Source organism: Gouania willdenowi, chromosome 5 (genome assembly GCF_900634775.1).
Source record: "Gouania willdenowi chromosome 5, fGouWil2.1, whole genome shotgun sequence".
In the NCBI taxonomy this organism is placed as follows: Eukaryota; Metazoa; Chordata; class Actinopteri; order Blenniiformes; family Gobiesocidae; genus Gouania; species Gouania willdenowi.
In genome coordinates this window covers 41,650,413-41,666,905 of record NC_041048.1, presented here as the reverse complement: position 1 = coordinate 41,666,905, position 16,493 = coordinate 41,650,413, and the positions used below count along the sequence as shown (strand labels likewise).

At 37.2% G+C, this 16,493-nt stretch overlaps 1 protein-coding gene across 1 annotated transcript in view; it reads right to left on the bottom strand.

The window, feature by feature from the left end:
• The window catches only part of fhit (fragile histidine triad diadenosine triphosphatase), a 186,647-nt gene extending 180,599 nt beyond the window's left edge, over window positions 1-6,048 (bottom strand). Inside the window, exon 1 of the mRNA XM_028448097.1 lies at window positions 5,993-6,048. The gene's annotated coding sequence lies outside the window, so the exon portion shown is untranslated. The remainder of the gene's footprint in view (window positions 1-5,992) is intronic.
• Window positions 6,049-16,493: the final 10,445 nt, after the last annotated feature.

Sequence of the window (16,493 nt, the reverse complement as noted above, 5' to 3'; positions counted from 1 at the left end):
TGCACATGCATTGACGTTATGATGATGACATCACGGTGTCGGTGGTGATGCTAACGGTCAATCTGAGCCCTTTATTGATGGGATTTTACCTTCCTGTGAACGACATGTTTCCACATTAGCAACAGTTGCTATCTCACAGCTGATCAAATGAGTAGTAATTGCACCTGCTCACCTCCCTGCGTTAGTGCGCCCAAACACCACAGCAATTAAATAGTGATGGCAGATAATGTGGCGCTGCTTTTGAAGGCTCTTGTTCTGCCTCCAGGCTAACAGCAACGTGAATAAAATGAATAATCAGAGGAAAAACAGCTCCTGGGGGCCGGGGGCTCACATGGAAGTGAAATAATAAGAGTCGCTCGTACTCCATGTGTGGCATGAGTAGCCAACATCAGGTAAAGGCCATAATAATTAGAGATTAAAGGAATTCACCAGTTCAGCTGTTACTTCAACCTCTGGGACACAAGTGAAGAGAACTTTCAACTTTAACCCCACATATAATTAACATATTCTAATCTGAGCCGTACAGCCAATAGAACAAAGTAGAGCTGGGCAATCGAGATTCAAGATATATTGAGCTTTACATTTTGGCGATATATAAAATTACAATATCGGCTGTATGGATATACTGTATATATTTTATAATTAATTTAATGTTAAAATACTCATTTTAGGAGTCGCTGCTTTTGCTACAGCATGAAAAGTTAGATGATTGCGTCCTACCACACACCTTCCCCTAAACAAGACACACTACAGAACTCACTCACATGTGCTGTCTTTTAGAGGAGAAAAAGCCAAAAGTGGCACATGTTGTGCAACTGTTCAAAAATGAGCCTGTGTGGCATTTTGAATGAGAACAGTATTGTTGTTTTTGGTATGACTTTACTTGAATTCAAAATATCCAGATTTATATAATATATCATCATTTTGAGAAAAATTATTGAGATATGAGTTTTGTTCCATATCGCCCAGCCCTAGAACTGATCTGCTGACCTGCCACTCGGGCTGAAATTTAAAAAATGCCTTGATTTTGGGCGTTACTCTCGAAGCACTAAGACACGCCCAGTCAGGCAGCCGGTCAGAGCTGCACAGAGTTCACAGCTGAGATACGTCACTACTATCACAGACATGAAGCTCACACAGAGCCCCACTCTCCCCCCACCTCACACACACAGCTATAAGACGTACATGCACATCCACACACGCAGAAACAGACGGGAATACACACACGTGTTTGTAAATACATACAGTTTGATGAACCCTCTGATTAGCACATAATCTGATCTTTATAGAAGCTGAGAGTCACAAACATCACCGCTACAGCAGCTGTTTCACACGGAACACAGTGGACTTCCTCATTTAGACTGTCAATCAATGCTCACTGAGGGCTGTGATTGGAGGAAACCCTCCTCCCTCCTCTCAGCATTTATAGGAGGGGTGGGGCTGATAATTGATAATGCTCAATGGTCGTGTGTGTGTGTCTCAGCCAATAGCAAATTTCAACTGTTCAACCCTTAGAGGTCAGTAACTGACATTTTACAATGAAATACGCAAAATTAAAAGACTTTCACTAAAATGTTAAAAATTGGATTAGGATCAATCAACACTTAATACCTAAATACATATGTATTCAGCAGAAAAAAGTGGGTTTGGGGTTTAGTTACTCTCTAAATATTTGGTAATGTACTGTATGCAATCATTGTTTTCTCTTCCATTTTTACTTTTTTCCTGTGGGTTAAATTGGATAATCTAAAGCAGTGGACCAAAAAAAATGTTTTTGCTTGATCAGAGTAGAGGGTCACATGATCAACATTCAGGTCATGGCATTTATAATAATGAGCGATCTGAGCATTGACAGGCATTTTTGTGTTTTCTCTCATTCTGTGTATGTTTGTTGTTGTCTTGTTCGTTGTGAGGCATTTTGTGTCTTTCTGTAGTTCTTTCGTTTATTTTACCTGTAAATTATATGTTTTTTGGAGTCACATTGTATATTTGTGTCATTTTGCATTTTTTTGGAGTATTTTTTTGTGTGTTTCTGTTGTCGTGTTGCTTGTTCGTTAGTACTGTGGGTTTTCCTGTATTTTCCTGCAATGTTGTAATTATTTGCATTTTTTAATGTTTTCTTTCTCCTGTTTTGTGTATCTTTCTGTCATTTTGTACACTTAATTTAGGGGCCGCATAAAATTAGGCCGAGGGCCACATGTGGCCCCTGGGCCACCAGTTGCCCATGTCTGATCTAAAGGACCGGATTTGGCCCCCAGGCCTTGAGTTTGACACATTTGATCTAAAGAGTGTTTATGGGATGGTTGGTGTCACTTTAAGAACGGCTGCTGCTGTTGGACTGGATATCGCTGCATAGTTTTAAATACTAACATAACTGTTATTATATATTAGATGTTGTTTCAGGGACACCAGCTGTCAGACAGCATCCTACTGGGCTCAGAGAGTTCAGACCATGAGGAGAAGAGGAAGATCCTCCACTAATAAGGAAAATGAGTTTAGGTCGGACCACCCCTATTTACCCTTCATAATGATGTGTTTTTTGCAACAGTAATGCAACAAGGAAACTGTTGCTACATGACATTAGCTGGTCCCATTAGCTGATAGAAATGCCGTTTCCTGCTATGTGATCCATCTGAAGGTCAGTGAGTCAGAGGAGACGAGCACACACTCCATGTCAGAGTGTTCTCCTGCACATTATGGATAAAGACGCACAATTAAAGTAAATGAGCACTTACTGAGCCGACATCTGTCAAGAGGCCGTTTGGAGCCGATGGAGGACCTACTCCAACAACACGCCATTGAAAAGTTCTTTTCAAAAAAGATTCACAAGTTTTCAAACATTCCTCTATTTCGTCTCCATGGAAACGGCTGAGGGAGGCGGCTAATATTATCAAAGGCTTTAATCAAGTGTGTGACTGAGATTATACAGCAGCACAGTAATATTTAACACTTTTCTATCCTTTCAGTCAAACTGCAGGGAAAAAAATCACAGCACACTGTGCCTTTGTGTGCATGTTATAATGACATTAATTAGCTTTGATACCGGCTTAAAGAAAGGAAAGATTTTCCTTTAATAGAACATTCACATGAATTTAAAAACAAGCTAATTATTCCAACAGGCGTCATGCTGACCTCAGCGCTTTAGAACAGGTTAACCTATAAACACCCCAAAACCATTCTAAGCTGCTCTTCTTTCATGTCCTCCTTAAAGTGGAACTAAACCCTGAGATTTTAGCTGGAAATTCAAAGAAAAGCCTGGATCATGGGCAGTGCTATACGGTGCTCATATTTAAAGGATGGGCGGGGCCAACGGTGGTGGTTTGTGACCAAAGCTGCCTCCAAACATGTCATCGGCTTCCATTCTCAGCCAATAAAAATGCAATTGTAATGGCCTGGTTTCAACCCCTAGAGGGCAGTCACTGACATTTTTCCAACTAAATTAAGCATGTGGAGATGAATCGGTATCCAGAAGTTCTCTGATGACTCAGCAGTGGTTGGATGTATCAGGGAGGGGGTCGAGGTGGAGTACAGGACTGCTGTGGACAGCTTTGTCACATGGAGTGAGCTGAACCATCTACAGCTCAATGTGACAGAGCAAGGAGCTGATTGTGGACCTGAGGAGAACCAAGAGGCCAGTCAGACCTGTCTCCATCCAGGAGGTCAGTGTGGACATTGTGGAGGAGAACAAATACCTGGAGTGGTGATTGACAGTAAACTGGACTGGAGGAGGAACACTGACTCCCTCTACAGGAAGGACCAAAGCCTCCTCTATTTTCTGAGATGCTGAGGTCCTTCAACATCTGAAGAAAAATGCTAAGGATGTTTCATGAGTCAGTGGTGGTGAGTGTGATCCTCTACGCTGTTGTTTGCTGGAGGAACAGACTGAGGGTCACAGACACCTACAGACTCAACAGACTCATCCACAAGGTCAGTGACGTGGATTAAACTGGACTCTCTGACAGTGGTGACAGAGAGGAGGAGCCTATCCAAGGTGAAGACCATCTTGGTCAATGAGTCCCACCCACTCCATGATGTGTTAGTCAGTCACAGAAGCACCTTCAGCACCTTTAGAACCTTCAGCACCTTTAGAACCTTCAGCACCTTTAGAACCTTTAGAACCTTCAGCACCTTCAGCACCTTTAGAACCTTCAGCACCAGGCTGATCCAACCACAGTGCTCCACAGAACGCCACAGGAGATCATTCCTGTCTGTGGAGATCAAACTGTATAATTCATCACTGTAACCTCACAGCTTGATTGTTGTATATATCTAAATCATATTTGTATGATTATTAGTAGTATTATCTATCTTACTTTATTTTTTACTGCTGTAATGTGTGTGAATCTAAACCTTATTTTTAACTCTTTTTTTACCTAATTATACATATTTCACGTTTATTTTTTCTTTCATCTTTGTTTCACATTTTATTCTTTTATTTGTGACTTTTTTTTAAGTGGTTGTAACAAAAGCCATTTCCCCCTGGGATTAATAAAGTAATTGTGATTATCTAGATACAAACATGCACGAGGCGAGTGTGTTGGTTCATTCATTGTGCATCGGTATCATTTAGGGTCTAATGGAGATGATTCGGTCACTGCGTGCTTGTAAATCCATGATTTTATCCATTCATTCATTTTCTGACCCACTTGTTCTTGTTTTCAGGGTCAATTTTTTCATGTCATATTTCATTCTATCCTGTGTTTCTGAGGCACATTGAATGCACCATCAATGCTTCATCTTTTGTTTTGAACACGGACTAAAACCAGGAAGCACTGTATTGTATGATATAAAATAAACAAAACTTAATAACATACTAGGGGTGTGCTCAAATATCAATACAATGATATATCAAGAGATTTCGTCTTGAGATACGTTATCAATTCACTGGCACCAAATGTCAATTCTTATTTATTTATTTAAATTGTAACATACGAGACATGACGAATATATATATATATATATATATATATATATATATATATATATATATATATATACACACGAAACACAGAGATAATGCAGTACATACACAGTACAATGAGACAATAGGTGACGAGTGAATATTTACTAATTTACAGTGTGTGTGTGCGTAGTATACAATTTGTTTTACTTCCCTGTAATTCATGTGAAATTGATTGACAATGTTTTGTAATTCCTGTGAAATGGATTCAGTGCAGTCGATAAATTCTGAATTTCTTCTTTTTTGGCAATTTTAGACAGAGTTTGATGTGTTTTAGACAGAGTTTAATGCAGCCAGGGCAGGAGGGGCAACATTTCCCCATAAAAAAACGTTCCTTGCCTCACGGTGACGGCGTTTCATGTTTAACCGTTTTCATTGGTCGATTCTGTCATTTATAAGGCCCTATTAGTATGCAGCTGCAGCTGAGGGGAGGGAGACACGTGTGTCTGCATCAGTGAATAAAGTTGTGTCAATTCAAACAGGCGAGGGAAAAAAAACTGAAGATGAACCATAAATATATTAAGAGATGAACACGGTGCTGTTAGTATTGATACAACACTACCCTGTGCACTGACTCACAGGCACACAGTCATGGCCAATTTAGAAAGACAGACAATGGGCGGAGCCAATACGCCAAACCGTACAAGTCAGTATTGAACCGTGGATGCCGTACCGAACGGTTCAATATATGATTGCAAATGTTTGTATGCCGTAATCTTTCCACTCCCCCTCATGTCTAAAATTATGACGGACAAGTTCTGCTGACCACAAACTTATGAGTGAATATTAAAGTGCGTCATCGATGCAGATTTACATTCTTTTTTTTTTTCAGGAACATTTATCAGAGGAGAGATTATGGGATGTTTCAAACCAAGCCATGCACAGAACTCATTACATCACTACAGGATGAAGCTAGCCGTTAGCCACATTAGCACTCCTGTGCTGTGTCAATGTTAAATCTTTAAACATATCAAAGGAAAAAATGAACAACATCTTAGTTTAAAAGCAGTGTGAAGTTGGATGTCTCCTTACCTTCACCCGGGGGGGCTTCCTCCCAGTGCTATGGATGGATGATCACAGTGGGGGGGGGGGGGGGGGGGCCTGAGGGGAGCAGGCAGAGAAAAATAACAAGACAAGTTTAATTTCTGCGGGGCACAGAGGACTAATGAGACTTCTCTGTGACAGAGTGATCAAAGATGGGGGGGGGGTCAGCAGGGATGGTACACTGACTGATTAAGCCTGAGGCCTGTGTGACAGCAGCTTTGGCAGTAAAAGCTTCTTCAGCGCCAAAAAAGAGGAGGAAAAGTGGCCCCAGATGGGTCCCAACAGGTCTGCCCCCCCACCTGTAGCTCTGCTAATGAGTTCAGTTAGCCAAGAACATGGAGAGGGTGGACCGACACCATGACAGAGACCCTTCATTAGAGCCTCTGCCCAGTTTCACATCAGGAAGTAAAAAAAAGATTAAAATGGACTGGAAGTTAATGGACTGAAAAATCAAGATAACTTAAAGTGGAAATGTATCCCTAATTAAAAAGTGAGAGCATTGCGTATTTTATTTAATCATAAAACAATATGAATCACACGTCCTGTCAAAAAAAGGACAGTAAAAAGAACAATGATATGCTTAAGTCTTCAGCAGCTAAATCTATCAACCAACACCTAAAACTTCTTTAAAAACTGATTAATGATGAGTGTCAGATCATTAACTGATTATTACCAACATCCCTGAAGTAGCTGCTGTGAAACCTCTGTTAAATAAAAGAACACTAGATGCCTCCATCAGTCTCTCCAGGATTTCACGGCCAATTTCTGTGAATGTTGCCTCCTAAAACTCCTGATTTTGTGGCAGCTTTTTCAGAAAACTGCGATAAAAGTTGCAGCATTTCGAGGCTTCATTATTTTCAATATTTGTGCCTAAACTCATCAATTTCCCAAAAAAAACCTGATTTCCTTTGAATGATTTCATAACAATCCAGAAAAGAGCTGAGATTCACAATAATTTAACCAGATATGGATTATTTCATCACATTTCAAACTTTTCCAGTGCAGAGAATATTACAGAGAATCAGTTTAAGTTTTCAGAACAAAACCAAAATAAATAAATGGTTCTAATCACTGCACTCATGGCTTTTCCTGCCGAAGAGTCTCATTTGTACATTTGTGTGTGGACATACCACCAGGGGGCGCAAGCACCAATGATATTAGCCACTGCTCCCAATTTAGACGGTACCTGTAATGAAGCTCTATCATAGATCATATATAATAGTAGAGGTTTAATCAGGTCATTTCCTTTAAAAGTCCTTCTAGAGCAGCAGGAGATCATTAAACTGTTGCGTTCGTGAGACACGTTTGACGCTATTTGGCTCGAAAGAGTCAGTTTGGCTGTTGTGACACAGTTTGTAACCAGACTAAATGGTGGCTGCCGGCTTTGAAAGTTGATGTGGCTTACACAAGGTGGATCGACTTCAGCCACTTTGTGCCGCCGAATCAACCGCAATCTTTAGTTGCGGAAATTTGCAGTGTTTGAACTGAATTGCAGGCCGGCGCAGAATACTAGGGGATTGGATGAATTTACATTAATAGTTGCAACAACAACATCGCAGATTACACTGGTTAACTATGGACCAATCAGAACCTCCCATTCATGGTCAAGTTAGTCTTCAACCAACTGAGTCAATTCTTTACCTTCAACAAAATATTTGACAAATGTCAGTGAGGCTTTGGTTCTGATCCCAGCACAGAAACAGCTCTGATCAAAGTGATCAATCACTGACTCTGTTCTCATTCTATTGATCTCAGTGCTGCATCCGACTCTGTGGAACCAGAACATTTTGTATTAAATGTAAAAGTACTGTAATGGTTTAAGTTCTACTGGGAGGAGTGAAGTACCAATGTCCTGTGGGGTTCCTCAGGGCTCTGTTCTTGGAACCCGAAAATTCAAAGTAAATAAATAGATTAAGTAGTTTATACTCAAAGTTATAGAAAACGTTCTACTAATTTAATTATGTCAAGTTGGTGTAACATTTTCTTCCTTGAGTAACTTTAAATAATATTTTTTTGAGTAAATGGAACTATATTTGTTTATAAGTAAGCATAACTTAAAACACACAATTTAAGTACAACTTAATAGAATTAAGTAATGACATGCTAAGAACGATAGAGTCCTGTTATTTCTTTTGTTTCAATGGGGATTATTTAAAAATAAACTTAATGTACAAGGAAAGTGTCATCCAACCTTTAAGTTAATGAATTTGTTATTTCTGTAATTTATTTGGGTTTATACCTTTAGGACAAATTCTACACAACTGTAAGGTTGATGATCAGAGCTACGCATAAGACACAACTATGACTGAACCCAGATGACTATGGTTCCATAGAGCGGGGTTTGTCAACCTTGGGGTCAGGACCCCATTTAGGTGTCATGAGACACTGGGAGAGGGTTTCCAGATGCCTTCAAGAAACTATGCATGTTTTCTTATTTTTAATGTGAGCCCTTTTTGCTTATTTTTACCATTTTTCTGCAACTCCACCAAACTCACCATGTTTTAACCTATTTTCATCACTTTTCTCTGCCATATTTTTGCTCCTTTTAATGTATTTTGCTACATTTCTCTCATTTCTGACATTTCTACATCACATATTAATGTCTTTTCTACACATTTTTTCCACTTTCCAGACATGTTCAGCACTTATAAACACTTTTCTACCACTTTTACACCTAATGTCATATGTTGACCATATTTCATGCAACTTTTAACCACAAATTGTGGTTTTTAAAATCCCATTTCACCACTTTTTACGCCATTTTTGGTCACTTTTAACCCATTTTATTTCTGATTAAAACAAGGATTTCTATCTTTAAGATGTAAAGACAAGATGAGTAAAAACAAAAAAAGAATTCCTTTAAAAGAACAACACAGAATATGTGCACAGGGTTGAAGGTGACTAACTGGGACATTGATTGTGTTGAAATGTTCAAGGAAATTACACAATAATCATGAAGAGACTTAATGTGGCAGCATTATCTGTAGATGTAGCAGTAGCTGTAGATAAACGTTAATAGGAGCGAGTCTCTCTGTGGACTCCCACAGGAGGCCTCTGTCACCTTTGCCTTTCCTCCTGCAGACAGACACTATACTGGATCGACAGGGCTGATGGTGGAGGTAATTAAAAGCTGTAATTAAAACGACAGATGCAGGTCATGCAGAATAAAAACAGTCTTTTTAAGAGCGCGAGCGCACAAGGAGCATAAAGAAAGCGGTGGTGGAGTCATGGAGAATCAATCATGGAGTTAACTGCAGGTTTTCTTTTCCTCGCTCGCTTCAAACGAGGCAAAGTCTCAGGAGAGCGACTGTCACAGAAGTCCCAGAAAGAGCATGAAGCCATATATCTAGTATAGATCTACTATAGATCTACTCCTCTGAGAGTCAAAGAGATGCCTGTTAGGCTCACTTCACCATGGAATAACATCTAAATCCATGTTTTACTGCATTGTTCAGATTCACTGGGAGAAAAAACTAGATGTAGACATTAAACATGATAGTTAGGAGTGAGATATAGTGTTTTAGTGATGCTGAGATAAATATAAAGCACATATCGTTCAGATTTGATGATGAAAAAGCAAATGTAAAACGCACCAGGACTAAAAATATTGAGTTAAAATGGTCTAAATCTGACATTATGAAGTGGAAAAAAATAACAATCTGAACCTTTATTTTCTCTTTTTATTTAAAATCAGGCCCTGACTTGACATAGAAATACATGTGTGCATAAATGTTTTTAGGACAAAAATCACACCTTCACAAGATTTTCACAAAACGCGTGCCTGAGTGTCTAACAAGTGTTGTTTGAACTCTGATGTGATTACACAGCAGTGTGGGACTTCATGCAAAATAAAAACCAGACCCATGTCATATAGGTGGTATTTTTCCTGTAAAACAAGCAGATGAATGTCTAGGCTAGTGGTTTCCAAACTGTGACATCATGACTGCCTTGCTGAATATTATACATTAAAAATATGCTATTATTACTATTCTAAAATATGAGCTCACTAGCTCTGGGCGATATGGACCAAAACTAATATCTTGATATTTTTCTCAAAATGGTGAAATAAATATATATTTTAACTCAATAAAATCTTCTGGGTTAAATTTGCTCATGTGAAATGCCACCTAAAGCAGGGGTTCTCAATAGGGCTGAACCATTTTGGAAAATAATCTAATTGCAATTTTTTTACTCAATATTGCGATTTAAAATGTGATTATTTTTCCAAGAGCCTCTTGCCATGTATTTTTCAATGAACACAAGCAATAATTCAATCTGTTTCATAATAAACAATTTCAGATTTATTCAAACTTTAAATAAATAAATTGTAAATTTTAATAATGCAAACAAATCAATGTCTTTACCTCTTCATCATTAGGAATGTTTATACTACTATACTATTACTCTTATCGATCCAATACTTTATTAATACCTTACTTTTTTTACTGTTTATTTTTGAACATTTTTAACAATATGGCACACAAAATAAATGAAAAATACAAAATAAATAGTTCTAAATAAAACACTATAAATGTATGAATAAAACAGTATAAATAACTTTTTTTATATTAACAAAACACTAGACCAACTATCTAAACAATACAATTATTTCAAATCAAGCATTTCAAACATAACTTATGAAAAATTATGCAAAAGTAGAATTATTGATCTGTTCCTCTGATGCTGCACTGGTTCGTGACACAAGGCTAACTATGTTGATTTATGCATGTTTTTTCATATTAACTCACAACGGTTTAGCTGTAAAAATAAAATATGATCGCAAGTCACTACTGGAACTAAATGTTGCTGGCAGTCGAACACACGGTAGCGGCCGATGTGCAGGGAAACCAACGCAGCCTAGGACTGCTACGTCGAGACGACCCAGCGGCCCAAAGCAACGGGTTTTGCCTGCCAGAAGCGTGGTGCCACGGAGGACTATCGGCTAGGCTAAAGGCTAAGCCGTGGAGAACATACACAACTCATCTGGTTCTGCAGGCGGCACACACACTTTTCTGACTCAAAAATCACAATAGTCGCATAAATATCCGTGTGTTTTACTGTAGTGTGCAGTTTTTGGACTGAAAACAATAATAAGAGCGTCGACAGAGTGTGTTCTTAAGGAGGACTGACAGGCAGCACAGCAGTATCAATGCTTGTCTGAGGTTTGAAGATTATAGCAACTTTAAAAATACCAGCAACAGGGTCAATAAGATGTAGCTTGTCGGTCCAAAAATAAAATAAAAATGGCAGCCTTTGCGATCAGAAAATCGCGTTTTATGAAATGTGATTAATCATTCAGCCTTAGTTCTCAACCTTGGGGTCAGCCCCATTTGGAAAATGAACACCTTAATTCTGTGTCAATATGGTTTCAAAACTCAGGACGAACCCTAAACAGGAGTAAGACGTGTCAGTTTGTTTTGCTTCCAGATCACATCCCCTGGAAAAAACTGCATCTGACAATTAATGGTGCAGACATTGTCCAGTAAAAAGGGAGATTATGTAACTATGACGTGATACAGTGAAGTATCCAGCAGCATCACAGCACCACATACTAACACAACATGTGAGATAAAACCATCAACTAACTAACAGGTCATCTCTGTGTGTCGGGAGGAAGAGGAAGTTACGTCTGTGTGATTGACGGGGGGAGGAGATACAAAATACAGAAAGCAAAATATGTGAGCCAGACAGTAAAATAATAATAATTTTGCCATTAAAAGCCTTGTCTCAGTGTTATTATTATTCATTTTAGAAGGAAACAAATGTTCAGATGTTAAAGTTTTCAATAAAGCAAAAAAATAAATAATGCTTCAAAGTCACAGTTTGCTCAGCTTTTTGCTCTGAAACTGGTGGTTTGTTGTAAAAGTTTCTCTATTCAACAGCTGATTAAGGAAGAACTAAATGAGCTACAAATATATTGTTTTTTTGATGAAAGTAGCGACTTTAAGCTTTAAGATAGTCATAACGCAAAATATTCTGTGGGTCTTTAAAAATCAGTTAAAATGCTCTAAAACAGCTGGCACTGAATGAGTTAATGCTAATTGAATCAGGCTGTGATTTGACATAGATATTCTATCAGCGCATGTCAAGAGACCTTTTTGAAAAGGGGGGCGTAACGAGGTTCGGTATCGGCTCTGTATCGCAGCGACAACACCGAAACCAAAATCTGACATTGATGTTTCACGTCCAATGCTAGTCTTTTTTTACTCGCTGGAACCGAGTCATTTGTCTGAATTCTCAGAAACGTGCTAACCTGCGTGGAGACACGGCCGTAGTTCATCCGTACTTGTTTTAAAATGAAGATGTCTGGATGTCACCTGACAGCCTGTCATTTATTCAGTTTATAATGTGTTGTTTGCTCAGTGAAAACCTGATAAATAACCACAGTCACTACAGGACGTCCTAATAAACAAACAGCAGCACCTGTTGGAGAAGCTATTACAATGACAGCTCGTCTGTTTCTATCACTACATTTACTCAGTTTTCTGAATTCTAGAATAAGATTTGTAGCTCCATCCGTCTCCGACTCTTTAAATATTTTCTCCAGCATAATTAAATTTCCTGCAGTGAAACACTAAAGAACTGCTGAAGCAGCTAAAGTTTAGCATGTGATATATATATATACATACTATACACCAGGCTCTATCTGCTAAAAAATGCTTTTTCATTGGTTTGTTCCAGACTCAGGTCATTTCTGACACTTCATCTTTTTAATGCCAGAGTTAACAGCTTCATTGATCTGATGTATTTAATTTTTGAATGTCAAAATAAATGATATATTTCACTTCACCTGCCAACAAAGACCTTTGATGAACAGTTTCACAGGAAAAAACCCTAAAGCTCGACGCTCAGAGGAAACGTGATGCGACACACAAAGAGTCTTTAAAATCCCTGGTGTCCAGAACTGGTTTCAATCAAACTGGTTTCACACCTTTAATGGGAGAATGTGAACACTGTTACAGCCAATGTCCAACACTTAGAAAAATCACTTCCTATCAGCCTGAGAATTCAACTCAACCTTATATAAATAGTGAAAGGGTTGCATGGAGCAGAAAGGTTCCAGGAATTTCTACAGGAACTAAAGTTCTGGAATTTCTGATATTCAAAAAAAATGTACTTTTCATAGGAATTAATTATTGGGATCAGCGAGAAATTAGAAGTAAATTCCCATGAAAAGTTAACTTTTCTAATTTTTCCAAAATCCCGAGCCTCAATTCTCAGGGAAATTCACTGCAGTGGTTCCCAAACGTTTTTTCTGCTCCACCCCCTTTGCAAATAAAAAGAAAAACTCTCCTCAAAAAAAAAAAAAAAGCTATTTTTTTATGCTCAGCAAAGCCATTCAAAAGCCATCGCGCTCCCCCTGTCATGATGTCACGCCCCCTCCAAGGGGGCACGCTGCCCAGTTTGGGAACCACTGATTTACTGGGAGTTTTTCACCCCATTGAAACCTTATATAGCACAAATAAAAACACAATCATCTCAGGAGACTTATCACAAATCCAGGGCCTCCAACTTGCTGTCGTGGTATAAAACATTCACTTCCTAAAACGGAAATGGTGACGGTGAGTTTTGAATTATCATTATTATTTATTTTTTATATATAAAGTGGAAATTGCAATTGTACACTGAACTGAATATAAGCTCATGTGCATGTTTTGGTAAATTATCACATATTAAAATTAGTCAGATTGACAGAAATGTTAATTCTCATTCATAATTATGACAGACTCCACCTCCTGAATTGGTAATAAATATAAGGGTGTAAGAAACAAATTGATTCAGTGATATATCGCAATATTTCACCACACGATTATAGTATCAATACAAAAAAAATGTCCAAATCAATTTTTAACAAAACAAATATTTAAATACGCTAACATATGCATAACACGATAATAGAAAGTTTAATAGCCTGTAATCACATCTGATGAAGGTTACAGGAAACTGTAACGTCTCAAACACAAAACAGGAAGATTTATTTTCTGCTTCTTCTGAAAAGGAAGTCTGAGTCGAGTAGGAGGAATAAATAAAGCTCATGAGTCCTTCACATTAATAATAGGAGAGATGTTGTAAATTGCACCTCCCACATTTCCTCTCATAGTGTAGTACAGTATATACAGTAAGTGCTGTTAAGTTAAAGACATCCTCCACTGTTTTTACTAATATGGCCTAAAACCTTTGAAATGTCCTTATTAGTACATCTATGTCTACCAAAACGTTATTATGCACCATATGTTTTATTAACTGTTAAAACTGGGACTACTTTACCCTGTGTGCCGCCATGTTGAAATGATGTCATTGATTGTTATTATTGATTCTTTTTATTTACAAATTTGTACTATTGGTTCGCTTTATATTTCCACATGCATTTCCTTTTAATTTTGGCACTCCTGTGATTCCATACGTTTGACCTTACCTCACCATCAGATATAATCAGGTTTTATTATGTCACATTATATTAAAGAACTTTAAAGGGATCTTCCACTGTTTTAACAAATATGGCCTAAAATCTTCTAAATGTCATTAGTAGATCAATGTCTAGCAAAACTCATTGTTTTGCTTTATAACCATTTTATTAACTTTTAAAACTGGGACTACTTTACCCTGTGTGCCGCCATGTTGGAATGATGTCATTGATGACGTAAATCGCCCCTTCAGCAGATTGAGTTCTATATGAGGTGAAGCAATCAGGAACATTTAGCAGCTTTTTCAGTCAAAATAACAACTTGTGCTGCTTTGGGTTGATTTAAAAATCAGTAAAAGTAAAAAAAAAAAATTAAAAAAAGTCAATGTAAACCTCTTTCGTTTACCTTGAGATGAAACAAAATCCGTGAGCCGACACAGGGGGCGACAGTTCCATCTCTGCTGTTTTGTAGACTTAAAGCATGAAACCAAACCTTCAACAGTTTCTGACTAGAACACCAGTTCTTTACAGCAGACAGATTCTACTTGGGTCAGCATTAATGGTTGTCTGTATTTACTGTAGGAGCTCTTCTTCTCTTCTTCATGACGTCTACGTAACAGCAGAGATGGAACTGTCGCCCCCTGTGGTCACAGATTTCATTTATCATCTCTCCGTAAACAAAAGAGGTTTACATCGACCTTTTTAACTTTTACTGATTTTTAGATCAACCCAAAGCTGCTAAATGATCCTGATGTTTCACCTCTACAACTATATGGACTGAAAGTGGTGAATTATGTCATCAATGACGTCATTTCAACATGGCGGCGCACAGGGTAAAGTAGTCCCAGTTTAAAAAGTTAATAAACTGATTATAATGCAAAATTAGGATTTAATTAGAAAAATTACTCATTGGTCAACTGGTGACTAATTCTATATTATGAAAAATAATCAATGAACTTAAAGCCTTGTTTATCTAAAGTAAAACTATTACCACTAGTTCTAATTCATCCATTTTTCCTTTCTTTTTTCCATGCCTGCATTTGTCGTCTTTGGCTTTACCACAAATATGCTTTTTTTTTTTTTTAATTATTATTATCTTTTCTGATTTGCATAATACGTAACTAATAAATACATTTATATTTTTCTGAAAAAAGAAACAAACTGGTTGTAAAATAATCAGTCTTATCTGTTGCCAATTTAAATTTTAACTTTTAATTAAACTAAAGTGTATTTTATCAGGTTTCTTGATTAATCAATGCATTACTAGATTACCAAAGTATTTGATCACTTTAATTGTAAAACACTAATTTAAACTGATCATTGCATTCAGTACTGGTGCATTCATTTAAAACCCAAATTAAGACTTAACTGACTTAAATGCATTTATATATATGAATTATAATCATATTTATGAATTAATTCCAAAGACAGCATTAACATTAAAAAAAAAGGCTGCTGGAGAAAATATATTTATTTCTGAAATAAAAAAACAGACAAAATCAGTCAAAAAATGTAAAAAAATTTTGTAGATATTTTCTAAACTGACAGTTTTTAGAATACGATTTTTTATTTTTTTTGCAATTATTGAAGGGACACACAGAATAGAGATAAAATGAATTAAAAAAAAAAATAACAAAAACAAATAAATAAAATATCAATGACCAAAAAAAAAACACACAAAACGACAAAAGAGAAAAAAAACTACCTCCCACGTGTTCATAATTAACAAAAATAAATAAATAAAATAATAATAAGAATTAAAACAGAAATAGGCTAAACAACAACCCTAAATAAATACACAACCTTTGCTTATTTATTGTATTAAGGATATTAAGAGATTATTAAACCAGGGTGGTTTTATACCAGTTGTTACTGGGTGTTTGTAGTGTGTCCGCTCGGTTCTACTGGCTTTTATGTAGAATAATGTTGAACACAAACGTATCACAGCTCAATAATTATATTCCTCTAAAACCTAAAACACAGCAGCTTTATCAAATATCTAACTTCAATTTCAAACATGTGAGGTTCACAAAACGGCCTCACAAACACACACACTGCACACTTACCGGTTCTTCAACTGCAAAC